This window comes from Carassius auratus, unplaced genomic scaffold, assembly GCF_003368295.1.
Source record: "Carassius auratus strain Wakin unplaced genomic scaffold, ASM336829v1 scaf_tig00022531, whole genome shotgun sequence".
NCBI lineage: Eukaryota > Metazoa > Chordata > Actinopteri > Cypriniformes > Cyprinidae > Carassius > Carassius auratus.
This window is the reverse complement of record NW_020525194.1, coordinates 29,067-43,513: the sequence shown is the minus strand read 5'-3', so window position 1 is coordinate 43,513 and position 14,447 is coordinate 29,067. Positions and strand designations below refer to the sequence as shown.

The 14,447-nt window shown below is 38.1% G+C and overlaps 3 non-coding genes across 3 annotated transcripts; all 3 read right to left on the bottom strand.

The window, feature by feature from the left end:
- Window positions 1-1,534: 1,534 nt before the first annotated feature.
- LOC113077404 (U2 spliceosomal RNA) lies at window positions 1,535-1,725 on the bottom strand. Its single transcript, XR_003281326.1, has one exon. It is a non-coding gene; the product is annotated as a U2 spliceosomal RNA (small nuclear RNA).
- Window positions 1,726-3,037: 1,312 nt separating this feature from the next.
- On the bottom strand, window positions 3,038-3,201 carry LOC113077409 (U1 spliceosomal RNA). The gene has a single exon (XR_003281331.1). It is a non-coding gene; the product is annotated as a U1 spliceosomal RNA (small nuclear RNA).
- Window positions 3,202-13,004: 9,803 nt separating this feature from the next.
- On the bottom strand, window positions 13,005-13,168 carry LOC113077408 (U1 spliceosomal RNA). Its single transcript, XR_003281330.1, has one exon. It is a non-coding gene; the product is annotated as a U1 spliceosomal RNA (small nuclear RNA).
- Window positions 13,169-14,447: the final 1,279 nt, after the last annotated feature.

The following is a 14,447-nucleotide window of genomic DNA, read 5'->3' as shown; positions in this document are numbered from 1 at the left end:
TTTGAGATCTTTGGTTCCAACCACCGTGTCTTTGTGCGACGCAGAAAAGGTGAATGGATGGAATCTACATGCCTGGTTCCCACCGTGAAGCTTGGAGGAGGAGGTGTGATGGTGTGGGGGTGCTTTGCTGGTTACACCGTTGGGGATTTATTCAAAATTGGAGGCATACTGAACCAGCATGGCTACCACAGCATCTTGCAGCGACATGCTATTCCATCCCGTTTGTGTTTAGTTGACCCATAATTTATTTTTCTACAGGACAATGACCCCAAACACACCTCCAGGCTGTGTAAGGGCTATTTGACCAAGAAGGAGAGTGATGGGGTGCTGTGCCAGATGACCTGGCCTCCACAGTCACCGGACCTGAACCCAATCGAGATGGTTTGGGGTGAGCTGGACTGCAGACAGAAGGCAAAAGGACCAACAAGTGCTAAGCATCTCTCGGGGAACTCCTTCAAGACTGTTGGAAGACCATTTCAGGTGACTACCTCTTCATCACACAATAAAGCAAAGAGCCTTTGAACTCTTTAGTGTGGGTAATTTACTCAGGAAAGACAGGAGTTAGCTATAAATCAAGACCTTTGACCTCAAGGGTGTGAAGGCACAGAAACACACTAAAACAAAGATCAGAAAGAGCCTTTGAGCTCTTTAGTGCAGGAAAGACAAAGCAGTTGTAAACCTCACGGATGTGAAGATAACAAAAGCCCAGGGGGTTAGAAGGACCATTGTTAGCATAATAAGGCTGTCTGTTTTCAGTGTGATTTAGGTCTGTTGTGTTTCTAGGTAGCTGCTGAAACTTTGCGAACACACCTCTAAGGAAAATAAACTTCTTAATAAATATAATTTTATTCCTTGTCTTTTACACTGTAGATGCTATTTGTTAATTGTTTTTGCCACAACAACATCATCTCCAGAACTGCTCTGAGCATTTGACCGTTTGAGTAAAACTAGCATCATATCACATTCACAGACTTGTAAAGGTATTCATGGCAACCCATCAAAATAAGTCCAGTTTGTTTTGAAGTCTATTTTTCAGTTGAATGTACATAGCCTACTACTCCTACTAAAATGAAACCAACAATATTTAAGGAATAATCACATTTCCATGTTTTAATTTTAATAGTAAATAGAGTTAAAGTTCATTTTAATGACGTGTTTGTAGAAGATCACCGAAGACAAAGGCTGCAGACAGCACACCTTGTTTGTTATCTTTATTTTATAAGTGCACAAAGTTTTGTTGTTATGTCTGTATCCCAAAAAAGTAGACCCTTAACAGATTGGATTGATGTATTGCTCTTATATGTACAATTAATACTGAAAGTGTAATTTAAGTTCTTTTCGGGGTTATCAGGAGAAAATGACTCAAAACGCGCATCCGCGTTAATCGACTCCAGGCAAAATGTATAATCATACAACACAAAGAAAAATCCTCAACAACACACAGACCACCACGGAGATAAATATACACGTCTCTATTAAGCACATTACATTTATGTAATCAACATACATTGCAATTCTTTTTTTAACAATTTTAGGGGGGTGCACCGTTCCCGGAGGTACTGCAATACCGGGTCGATGCGTGGAGTGGACGGAGCAAGCCCCTATTCCATCTCCCAATTCCAAAAATCAATTTAATATATGGTGCCCGGGTAGGGCACGTATCAGATATTAAACTGATAAGAACAGATACTACACTTGATCTTAGCCAAAAGGCCGAGAAGCGATACCCACAAACAGTCAACAGGAGGAACCACATTCTTTGACACAGCAAATACGATGCTGGTAAAGCTTTATTTTATAAGTTTTTTTTTTTACCTCTAATACTTCTTGTGCAGAATGCTATTGTTAACAGCTCAGGTAAGGTAAGGCTTAAAGGGTCATTAAACTCCCCTTCATTAAGCACCGGTCGTTCACACCTTACACTTGAAAAAGGTTCAAGAAATGGGCAGACAAAGCGTTGATAAAATGGGAGGGTAAAGGGGTGGGATGAGGGGAGGAGACAGTATGAGGAGGGGAGGGGTCAAAACATAACTCAAGAGTCCTACAAATCACACTCACTACAGACACAAATACAATGAGTGGAGATAAAGACTCGGGCACACTGCATTTAAAAAAAAATAGAACCATAACACTCGTTTCACACAGACTCCTCCTGCAGTGCGTATGCGTTGCATATGTTTTTACACACCCATGTTAACTGATTTCAGCGTTCACACTGCACGTGGTTGAGGTCCGTCAATGGGTTCCAGGAGCAGTGCGTCCGCAGCAGTGCAGCGATCATTTACGTACCGAGTCTATTTTTGCTGTGCTGCATGCGCTGAATTAAAGTGACAGCTCGGTAAGAATGAACATGGATTGACATGGAAATGCAGTAATTTCACAATAAACGTACACTAATTAAACCCTGCTGTGTTTCACACGCAACACATGGGTTTTGGCTAGATTTAAAACAAGAAAAAGAGCAGCTTTACAGAAACAAGGCAACATATATGCACTTTTATAGAGGCAGGAAAACAAAGTTATTTAAGACCCGTTGGATTGCGTGTAATAAAGATTTAAATGCAAAAGGCACGAGAGTCGACTGTTTCTGTCAGTGGTGAGTTTTAATAAGTTTGTGATATCATAACAAGTAGGCTAATGTTGTGTTTAAATGTGTTGCAGCTCGTTTCAGCAACTTATAAAAACCTAGCAGTCAAATGGAAGTTTTGAGTCCGTGCTGCTTTAGCACCACACACGTAACATACTCCGACTGCATACGCACTGCAGACGGATTATATGTGAAACACGCGTAAATGATCAAATTAAAGGCTTTAAGAATCAATATTAATAGAATTATCACAAACAAATTAACCAAGTTTTAAAAATTATACTTTAAGCATTTTGCTATTTCAGGACAAATATGTATTATGTATAATCACAAACAAACATACTGATATAGAAATCCACAACTTGTTCACAGATGTAATAAACCACTTTTAAACTAGTTATAGTTCCTTATAAACTATGTACATTAGATTTCTATTTTTAACCAGAAGATCAGGGGAGAGCGCGAACGCAGTCCCCCACTACCAGAAATTATGCAGTCGAGATTCCCACATTTGGGGAATTCGCAGGGGTCAGCACAACCGGAGTGCAATGGCTGAGCCTCGCCCTGGGTGAACCACCTTCTTGATCATGGTATCTCCCCTGCCAGGTAAGTATGAATTCTACATCAACCCTGAAGGGGGAGCACTTAAGGGAACATAATTTTCAGTGATGATGAGACATTACAAAATATGGTTCATCATCACGATGTAAACACTCAATCTACTCTAAACTCCAGGTCTTGTTGAACCACTGGTCCTTAAGTTGTTTTTACAGTAGTATAAAGGCTACAGTGATCATAGACCACTACATTCAAGGCAGTTGGGCCTTCTTATGAAAGACAGCTCACTGCAGAGAAAATAGGTGGAGCTTACGTGTAGCGCCCCCCCTCGCTAGATGTCCAGCGAGGAGGAGCAAATATAATGTGCGCCTATGGGAGGAGGTAGAACATCCACCCACACCCTACTCACAACTTTATCCATCTACCGCATTAGATATCCAGAGAGGTGAAGCTGGAATTAATTTGACTGCAGTTGGTACCATTTGCAATTTGCCAGTGGTTGTAGGTCATGTGGATGAATGAACTACCAATAAGACAAGAGATGCTCCAAGATCTAATTTTGTCTGCTCATTGACACTATTACAAACATCATATTTTCAGAATTTACCAGAAATATTATGCAGGATTATATAACTGGAATGACACGAAAGTGTACAATGAAGGCTATAAGAGAGGAACCAAATGTATCTATTTGTGATTTTTTTAATGAGATTAAATACAGTTAAATACAGCTACAAGCTTGGCAGACCATGAGATAGTTCCTTCAAATACAGTCCAAAAAAAGCATAAACTGAGTGTTGTGACAACACTCAGACTGACTAGTTTTATTAAAAAGGCCTAGATTTAAAAATCCGGAATTAAAAAACATGGAAAACATGATTAGATTAAAACTTGGAAAAACTTGACTTTTACTATGTTCTATCATGCATGCAGATTATATTTTAAGGTCTAAATCATTGAATTCATATGACTGGTTACAGCGCTGCCTATGAGCAGAAATATTAGGGATTAGGGCTGTCACTTTTGTGAAAAAAATCATTTTCGATTTTTAAGACATAAGTGTTCATTGAAACGATTGTAAAATCGATTTTCCATGTCTAAAAAAAAAAAAGAAGTTTCCTTTTTCAACGTCAAATAACGGACGAACGTAAAGAGCGCTGGAAACGCACAAGTCAGCAATATTTCTTATTTATTGGCATGAAGTTTCTGGCAGAATAACAAACAGCAACAGAAGTGCAAAATTCTTGAAAAAATATATATGCAGAGGGGACGGCTGCCATAAAAGAAAACCATCACTGCAGGCTTCAACACGGCTGCATTTATGATTCAGGCATTTCAAAAATCTCCAAGATTATTTTAAATAATGGTTCAATCCATTTCAAACAACTGTTCAAAAAATGAAACTTTAAATGGACTTGAGAAAAGGCCATGTGTGTTTTTTTTTTAACGTGACCGACACTTAGGCTAGTCGGCACTAGGTAGGCATGAAACGCGCAAAAAGGCTAGGGACATTACAAATTTATTGGACAAGAAAACAAGTCGATCAACATTTTCGGGGTCCAGAGCAGAGCGTTTTTTTATACACTATATTTCCAGCTGTTGAGAAGACGCGCTCCGACTGCACTGATGTCCCAGGGACACTCAGGTACAGCTGCGCAAGGTGGGGGTATTACTGCCAATTTTCCATCACAAAAGCAGATTGCTGTCAGCTTGAAATTGTCCTTTTCATAACTCAGAATCTCCTGTAACCAGATGCGCGAATGAAGCGAATTCACGTCTACCTTGCCACGAGACGTAAACGCGCCTCTACATTGACTTAACATTGAAATCATTTGCGCCAGAACACAGCATAAGAGGACGCTTTCGACGTCACTGGGTCTTATAGGCGTGTAAAATTGCTTGTATTGTCTGTCTAGCTTTCGCAACGCATACTGCACTTTCGGAATTCTTTATTTTCTTTTTCTGCTTGGTTGTGAGTTTTGTTACATCTATATTTTTCAATTGTTTAATTATTTAAAAATGAATAGTGTACATATTTGGTTAAAATCGATTCCCTATTTTCATTTTCGAAACTTTTTTTGGTTGGTCCAATCGATTGTGCAATCGATTTTCGAAAAGTGACAGTCCTATTAGGGATCTGCTGATAGACTAGTGCTGCAACAACGCGTCGACGTCATCGATTACGTCGACTACAAAAATAAGTCGACGCGTCACACTGCTTGTTTACATCTCGCGTAATGGCATACTGGGAATGGAGAAAGTTGCATTCTATCACAAAAACAAAGAACATTGTTATCAAAAGTATGTGAATACTTTAAACAGAGGACAAATAAAATGGTCCTTTCTTCCCTTTGTAAAACCGATATGGTGAACCATGGCAGCACAACTGCAATGCGCGAGCACCTCAGAGGAAAACATCTCGGGGCTCTATGGTGTTACGGTTTAACTGGTAACCGTGGTGACCAACTTCCTGGTTCAGGTCTGATATTCTTGCGCTTGCGGCATTCTGAAAAGTTGAGATGTTTTTAACTCAATGCGGTGCAGACGCGCCTGAAAAAAACGAGCGCGTCGCACCACGTGCGCGTCTCTTCCATTATGAGCGCGCTTTTCGCGCGCCTACATTGAAAATAATGAACTTGAGCGCGCAATAGACGTGATGTGAACGGCCCCTTAAAAGACAGCGCGCCGCGAGACAGTCACATACCACCGAGCTACCCCGAATCAGCTCCAGATCTCTGGAAACCATGCTAAACCATAGCAGAACCCTGACTTCATTTTATGGTTTGTGATGCTAAAGAACATTTCATGACGTCTCAGACAACTGTAAATTTATGGCTGCTGTGGTTTGATTATAAATGCTATCATAAGCTCATATTTACCATAGCAAAATAATTTTCTTTGCCTCTTATTTATTTTATACTGTAAAAACTTCAACCACATAAGTTGAAAGTGAATAAAGGTTGAAATATTATATAAGAAGTTGTACTTATATTTTTTTTGGTAAAGTTATCCAAAGGATTCATTAGCTAATAAAAAAAAAGAACATTAGATTAATTATTTATTGTAATAAAAATAATCATTAGATTAGTCAACTAATCGAAAAAATTATTGTTAGATTAGTCGACAGAAAAAATTGTCGTTAGTTGCAGCTCTATGATAGACGTGGCTTTCGAATGCTCCCGTGTGCATTTGTGTAAGCAGGGGTGGGCAATGACAAATCTTATATCAAGATACGAGTAATTTTAATGATCATATATTTCAAAGTTAAGTTATTTTTGCTTCAAATAAGGTCTTTTTAATATCAAAATGTTTTATACCATAGAAGAGTCTTTTAATGTCACCAGTGTCAATCACAAACAACTTATGCTAACCCTAACCCGAAAACAAATTAACAGCCAGCAATTAACAATTAAATAAATAATTTACATTTACATTTTTATAAAATATATAAAAAGACTGCATATTCTTCTGTGTAAGTAAAATGTATATTTCTTATTAAAGTTACAAAAGTGATATAATGCATATATGCAAAGGGGTGGAAAATTTCCAGTAAACGTCTGGGTCTGTCCTCGCTGCAGCCTGATGTAATACCTGGACTATATCCATTACGTAGTGGATATTTTACATGCACGCACTGTAGCAGGTCTCTAATAAATTCATATTTTTATTTTACATTTTGCCACAGCGACTCAGTTTAACAAGTTGGTCTAAGTCTAACGCAGCACACGTAGCAAGTGTTTTGACTTATTGTAAAAATGTTAATGTCTAAATTAATTTGCAATGTTTATCGCCAGGATGCACATCGGTGCTGTAACCATTACATACAACAAGCACTGCAACATGATTGATATGCAGAAGTTGCACTGTAAATAGCTAATTATTAAAGGGGGGGCTACAGTGTTTCATGTATTCAGAGTTGTTCACAGTGTTAAAAAGATGGATTCTCATGCTAAACATGGCCAAAGTTTAAAAAAATAATTTGAATCAATGACAAAATCTGTGCCGAAAATCGTATTTCAGGGTTGGTACAAGTATTATTATTATTTTTTTCTATTGTGGATCTAATGACGTAGACGATGGTGGAACTCCTTATATGAGCATTTCTCTCGGAAAAGAGCACCCACGCACATGTCGACACCAGAGGACATTTTCAGAGGAATTTTATACAAATTAGCACATCGTGACGTCACTGACAGGGTCTTCAACCCGTGCCTTCAGGCGCATAATTGGAAACCTCATTTTGATGCAGGCTATATAGACCTCAAACAAATTAATACCTTTGTCAAAAATATGTTTAATGCATGAATTTCAGGTGAGAAGAAATAAAATGAGTTACTGTTATACAAATGAGAGACCGTTTACTTTGCTTTCTTGGGTTGTCACTTTTGTGAAAAAAATCGTTTTCATTGAATCGATTGTAAAATTAATTAGACATTTTGCATGTCTAAAGTTTTATACGGCAAATAACACCAAATATAGGTAAATCCACGGACAACAGGCAGGACGAATGTAAAGATCAATATTTCTGATGATTTATCGGTGTGAAGTTACGTGCACAATGACAAACAGGAGTGCAACATTTTCAGAAAAAAAAATAAGCAGAGAGGAATGTCAACAACAGCAACAAAAAAAAAACGCATAGGCGATTCTAGGGCTGTCAAAAAAACAAAACAAAAAAACGAATTTTGAATATTTCATCGAATTTAAAAATAAAAATCCACTTCCGAATGCAAAAACGTTGCATTCAAATTTTAGGTGTGCATTAAGGAAGCCACCTTATGAGCCCCGGTACTTCACAGTCCGCGTTCCATTACATCTCGCTGCGTGCACAACCGTGTCTACACAACTTTCAAAGGACGAGCTCGACACGCAGTAGCTGCTGTCTCATCTTTCACTTCGTGTACGCGCACCATCCGCGCGGTCTCAAAAAATGCCTGCACGCGGATGACGAAAAGGACGTAATGCAGACAGTGTGTGTATTTAATTTAATTTTCTAAAAACAGAGACTTTATGTTGGGTTTTTGTTCCCCATCCCACTGCATCTCATGTTTTTTAAATGAACAAAAAAAAAATGATTGTGCGCGACTGATTTTCTGCCCTTTTTATTTAACAATGCATGCATACATGATGCTGTTTTGTTTATAGTTCTTTAAGCAACTTAATTGGTTCATAAACAATTTTTAAATAACTGAATAAACGTGCAGAATTTTGCTCAATGCGCTATCTTGAGGCCTCAGAAGAGAAGCAAAAAACTTTTCTTGACCCTAACTGAAATTATACATTTTAAAATCGAATACAATTAGAATTTGATCATATTTAAGTAAAAAATTGGAATTTAGTTTTTCAGCTATTTTGACAGCCCTAGGCGATTCTAGCCCGAATCTGTATCTTTATGCATGACACTGTCTACATACCGTCAGAATTCATATTTCTGTTGTAAAAAAGAAATAAATTGTGCAGAAGTATTATTTGCTGTTATGCGTGTGTCCGAAACTGCAGTTGCAGTGTGACACGTGTTCCAAAAAAAAAACCAAAAAAAAAAAAAAAGGTTTACGGCAGCTGCAACCATCATTACCAAGCGCGAACCGTTGACTCTGACAATGAATGAGAGGAGACGAAGTGAACGCACAGGCCATATTGTGACATTCGTTAACCGGGAGAATGGATGGGAAAAGATCTGGGCACAGTTTTTCCAGAACTTCATGCCAAGTTAAAGCGGTGTCGAGCTGTTTTAATGCATTTTTTAGATGTATTATGGTGCCGAACCCATATGACTTTGAACAGTGACACCGAACATTGTTTACTGCAGCCGCAACCATCTTTACCAAGCGCGAACCGTTGACTCTGACAATGAATGAGAGGAGACGGAGCGAACGCACAGGCCATATTGTGACATCCGTTAACCAGTAGTGTAAACAGATGACGTCACTGTTTTTTTTATTAAGGAAGATAGCCTTCGTTTGTATGTAGGCCTAGGAAATTTATATATTTACAATACTTAAATATAATTAATACTACTTTATTGCTTTTGTATTAGTTGTTTGAAGAGTAAAAAAAATTGGTCGGTCTTAACGCAAATTTACAATCTGCAAGTCGGTCGGACTAAAAGCAAAACAAAACAAATGGAGTCTGTCCTAAATTGACAGGGTCGGTCGGGTTACGGCAAACAAGAATATTTTTAAGGATGGCCTCAGCACTGCTCTTATTTTGATTAGATAATCATTATGTGTTTAAGAATAGAAGCAGTTAAAGTGGGATGGAGCGTTCACACCAGATGCGAATGAAGCGTGAGTGATTTACATATTAAGTCAATAGCCGCATTTCCACTGTCGGGCCAGTGCGAGCCAGGGCTTAAAGCGGGCCGGGCGGGGCTCATAGCCCCGGGCCAGTAGCACCGAGGCCAGAATAGCGCAGGGTTTCCACAGTGGAGCTTGAAGCGCCGCTGCACGTCACTAAAACACGCCCTTTACACGCCTCTCAGAACAATGTCATGCAACCTCAAAATTTCACCAACAAAGAGAAGTTATCAGAAAACTAAGAAATAAGTCTCTGGAACATGTGCGATCACAAAACGTACATGATAAGCGGCCGTTTGTTTGCATGCTTTGTTATATATTCAAATTCAAAAGCATCGATGTTTTAACTATAGAATAAGTGATACATTGATCATATTGTTTTAATTTATCAGGACTCAAAATTATTCACACATAAATACACTTATTTCTATTTTATTTATTTATTTTTAACGCTCATGAAAATAGCCTGCTTATTCAGCCGAGTCTGTTTCTGTTTATTAGCCACAGTAGCCGTCACATTTAGAATGAATGATAATATCTCTATTTTTGTAAGCTCCCAAACAAAAAACATTATAAGGCTATATTCTTTTATGATAGGCAACGTGAGATAAACTCTCGAGACGAGGCTTGTGACAGATAATATTAAGTTACTTAATAAATACACGACTGATTTCTTCAAGCGGTCATATTTTACCATGTTTACTATGGAAACATGTTTAGCGTGCATATCTTTTTCATCGCTTATAAATATTTCTGCCTTGTTTAGTGATTATAATCCACATCAGATCAAGTTATTTCAAACACTCGCTGCTGACTGAAAGAGTTTTGAGCTCGACTTATTTAAAAAAGTGTTTAATGCTGGTGTTAAAGCTGTTATCTTTCTGAAATGATCCTCAGCGCAGACTCTCTATTTTTATAAAAGCTCCCAAACAAAAATCATTATTATATTTTGACGATATGCAACGTGGAGCTAAACTCACGAAACGAGACGACAGATAAAATGTTACTTAATAAATACACAATTGTGATAGAGAATAAGAAGCTGACGTCTGATTTATCCAAGCGGTCATTTTTACCATGTTTACCTACTATGGTAACGTTAATGTTTAGCGTGCATAGTCTTTTACATCGCTTATAAATATTTGCCTTGTTTAGTGATTATAATCAGGGTTCTAAATTAACACCCGCCAACCCGCCAAATGCGGGTTAAAATTCATTTTGGCGGGTGTTAATTAAAACTTACTAGCCAGTTTGGCTGGTGATGCATGACATGAGGCTTTGTTCTCGGTCAATTATCCCCCTGGCAGCACTTCCTACATTTCCCATGAACACTGTTCTGTAATGCTACGTGTACGTGATGACGTTTCATATGCCCATTGGCTGCACGCAGTTTGCAGTGAAACCAGCGCGAAAAAACATGGAAAGGAATAGAGCGTCCATCAGAAAACACAAGGAAGAAGAACGTATGGAGCCAGAGCATGGAGCATAGACTGAAAAAGTAGGGAGTTAGCTGTTAAATAAAAAAATTAAGATTAAACTAAATGCCGCGGTGGTTGGGACAGATTTCTGGGGGCGAAAATAGGAACGAGACAGGGGATGAGGATATTACGGAGCCCTGCACATCACCTGTAGGAGAAAAAAAATAAATCCGTCCCCTCAGTTTATAAACCGTACTCACGAATTCATAAACTGTTCCCTCGGTTTAACAAATCATACCCACGGATTAACAAACCGTGCCCACGAAATCCCAATCCGTGCGCACGCTTTCGCAATCCGTTCCCTCGGATTTGTAAACTGACGTGCATTTGTAGCTCCGCCCCCACCGGCAGATTCATTTGTTTATTAAACATTATTTTTCATAGTATTCAATGAGTCTTTGAGCGTTTATTTTACATTAATCACCAATAGGATAGGACACAACCGCCTGTGTTTTATGGCCAAAAAAATAAACGCTAAAAAGAAGAAGAAAATAAGGGTAAAAAGCAATACAAAACAAATAATATGCCGGTTATGTTTTTATTCCTTTTCTCTTTAACTGAATGCAATGTTATTTTTGGCCTCATTATTTAATAATAACATTAACAATGAAACATGCATCTAACTCCGGCAGGTGGGGTGGGGTGGGGTGGATGGAGCTTAGTATAATAAAATCACAAAAATAAGTCTTCATGCATGTTAAGAAATAATTGTACACAAGCATTTCCAAAACTGTCAAAGCTTATTTAAAAATAAAGCAATCCATGAATTATTTTCTTGTACTCATTTATTTAGCCTACAAATTAAAATTATAAAAATAACTATTTTTATCATTATTATATATTATTATACAGGTTATGCATAAGAATCTTTTATTCTGAAATTCTGATTGGCTGGTAACTTTAGAAAGTTACCAGCCACATTGGCTGGTGATCAAAAAAGTTAATTTAGAACCCTGATTATAATCCACATCGGATCAAGTTATTTCAAACACTTGCTGCAAACTAAGAGTGAGTTTTGAGCTCAACTGATTTTAAAAAGTCTTTAATGCTGGTGTTAAAGCTGTTATCTTTTTGAAATAATCCGCGCTGATGCTCTCCAGACGCTGAGAAACTCCGCCTATGTTCATAACCCCTCCTCTAGCCCCAGCTGGCCCGCTTTGGCCCAAGGATTTCGTCGGGCCGAAAAACCCTGGCCGTTGGCCCCGAGGAAGCCCCGGCGAGGCACGATCAAGCCCCGGAAGTGACAGTGGAAACGCGACTGGCCCTGGCACGCACTAGCACGCCTGGTCCTAGCTCGATATTGGAAACACGGCTAATGCAAAGACGTGAATAGACAACCTGCGGCGCGAATTGAATGTTTCGGGGGCGAGTTGAAAAATCTGAACTTCAGAAATGTTGAAACTTTAGAAATTTCACGCCGCTTTAATCAATCAGGAGCTTGCTCTAGTAGTGACATGATTACGACATAGCGGAGGGAAAATCCGAAACAACAATGGAGGACAAACCCTAATCCTAACCCATACAGAAACAGGAATAAAAAGAAACATGCTTGGAAAAATTAGATTAATTGAATAAAGACCAAAGATCACCTGTTAGATTTACCCTAAATGAATTATATTTTGTTGAACCACTAAAGAGACATCAGAGCCAGCAGCAAATGACATAAGGACTAGCAGAGTTGAGAATGCTCTTGGCGGATACATGATCACTAAGCTTTGAAAAGCAAGACAAAACATTAAAAAGCACTTTTTGGCTTTTTAATTCATGCAATGGTGAAAACAAAATGGGCAAAATACATGGGAAGAAAATAAAAAACATATGAATCAAAGTAAAAACCTACATAATATTTACAGCTATCATAAACACATGTGCCAAGATTTTAAAATTACACTTTCAAACATTAAGCATTTCATTATTTCATGGAAAATATTACATTTGTTATGTATAGATCATAAACATACTGATGTATTAATCCACAACTTGTTCACCGATGTGATAAACCCCTTTTAAACTAGTAATAATTCCTCAAAAGTTTTACAGTTTGCATTTACAGTTGCATTACAGTTCTATTTTTAACCAGAAAATCAGGGGAGAGCGCGAACGCAGTCCCCCACTACCAGAAATTATGCAGTCGAGATTCCCACATTTGGGGAATTCGCAGGGGTCAGCACAACCGGAGTGCAATGGCTGAGCCTCGCCCTGGGTGAACCACCTTCTTGATCATGGTATCTCCCCTGCCAGGTAAGTATGAATTCTACACCGACCCTGAAGGGGGAGCACTTAAGGTCACATTATTTTCAGTGATGATGAGACATCACTCCATATGGTTCCTCATCACAAACTAAACACTCAATCTAATCTAAACTCCAGATCTTGTTGAACCACTGGTCCTTAAGTTGTTTTTACAGTAGTATAAAGGCTACAGTGATCATAGACCACTACATTCAAGGCAGTTGGGCCTTCTTATGAAAGGCAGCTCTCTGCAGAGAAAATAGGTGGAGCTTACGTGTAGCACCCCCCTCGCTAGATGTCCAGCGTGGAGGAGCAAATATAATGTGCACCTATGGGAGGAGGTAGAACATCCACCCACAACCTCACCCTACCCACAACTTTATCCATCCACCACATTAGACATACAAAGAGGTGAAGCTGGAATTCATTTGACTGCAGTTAGTACCATTGCATCCAATTTGCCATAGTGCTTGTAGGTCATGCGGATGAATGAACTACCAATCAGACGAGAGATGCTCCAAGATCTAACACAATTGACACAATCACGAACATCATATTTTCTGAATTTACCAGGAATATTATACAGAATTATATAACTAGAAATGACAAAAAAGTGTACAATGAAGGCTATAAGAGAGGAACCAAATGTAACAATACTAAAAAGGTTTAGATATATTTGTGAATTTTATGAGATTAAATACAGTTAAATACAGCTACAAGCTTGGCAGACATTAGATTGTTCCCTCAAATACAGTCCAAAATTGAAAAAACAATGTCATGACAACACTCAGACTGACTAGTTTTATTAAATAGGCTTAGATTTAAACATTTGGAATTAAAAACATGGAAAACATGGTTCGATTAAAACATTGAAATACGTGACTCTTTTTACTATGTTCTATCATGCATGCAGATTATGTTTTAAGTTACTAAGCTAAAATCTGTGAATTCATAAGACTGGTACAGTGCCTATACAGATCTGTACAGATCCATCTATGAGCAGATATATTAGGGCAATATGACAAATCTTATATCAAGATTTAAGTTATCAAAAGTTATTTTTGCTACTAAAAAGGACTTTATAATATCAAAATGTTTGATACCATAGAATCATCTTTTAAATGTCACCAGTGTCAAAATCACAAACAACTAATGCTAACCTAAAAAGAAATAAAAACTCACCTAAAACAAGTAAACAACCAGCGATTAAATAGAAAGTAATTACAGGCAATAGGACAAAAACTACAGTTGAACAATTAAATAAGAAATGCTACATTGTGTAATCAAATATAAGAC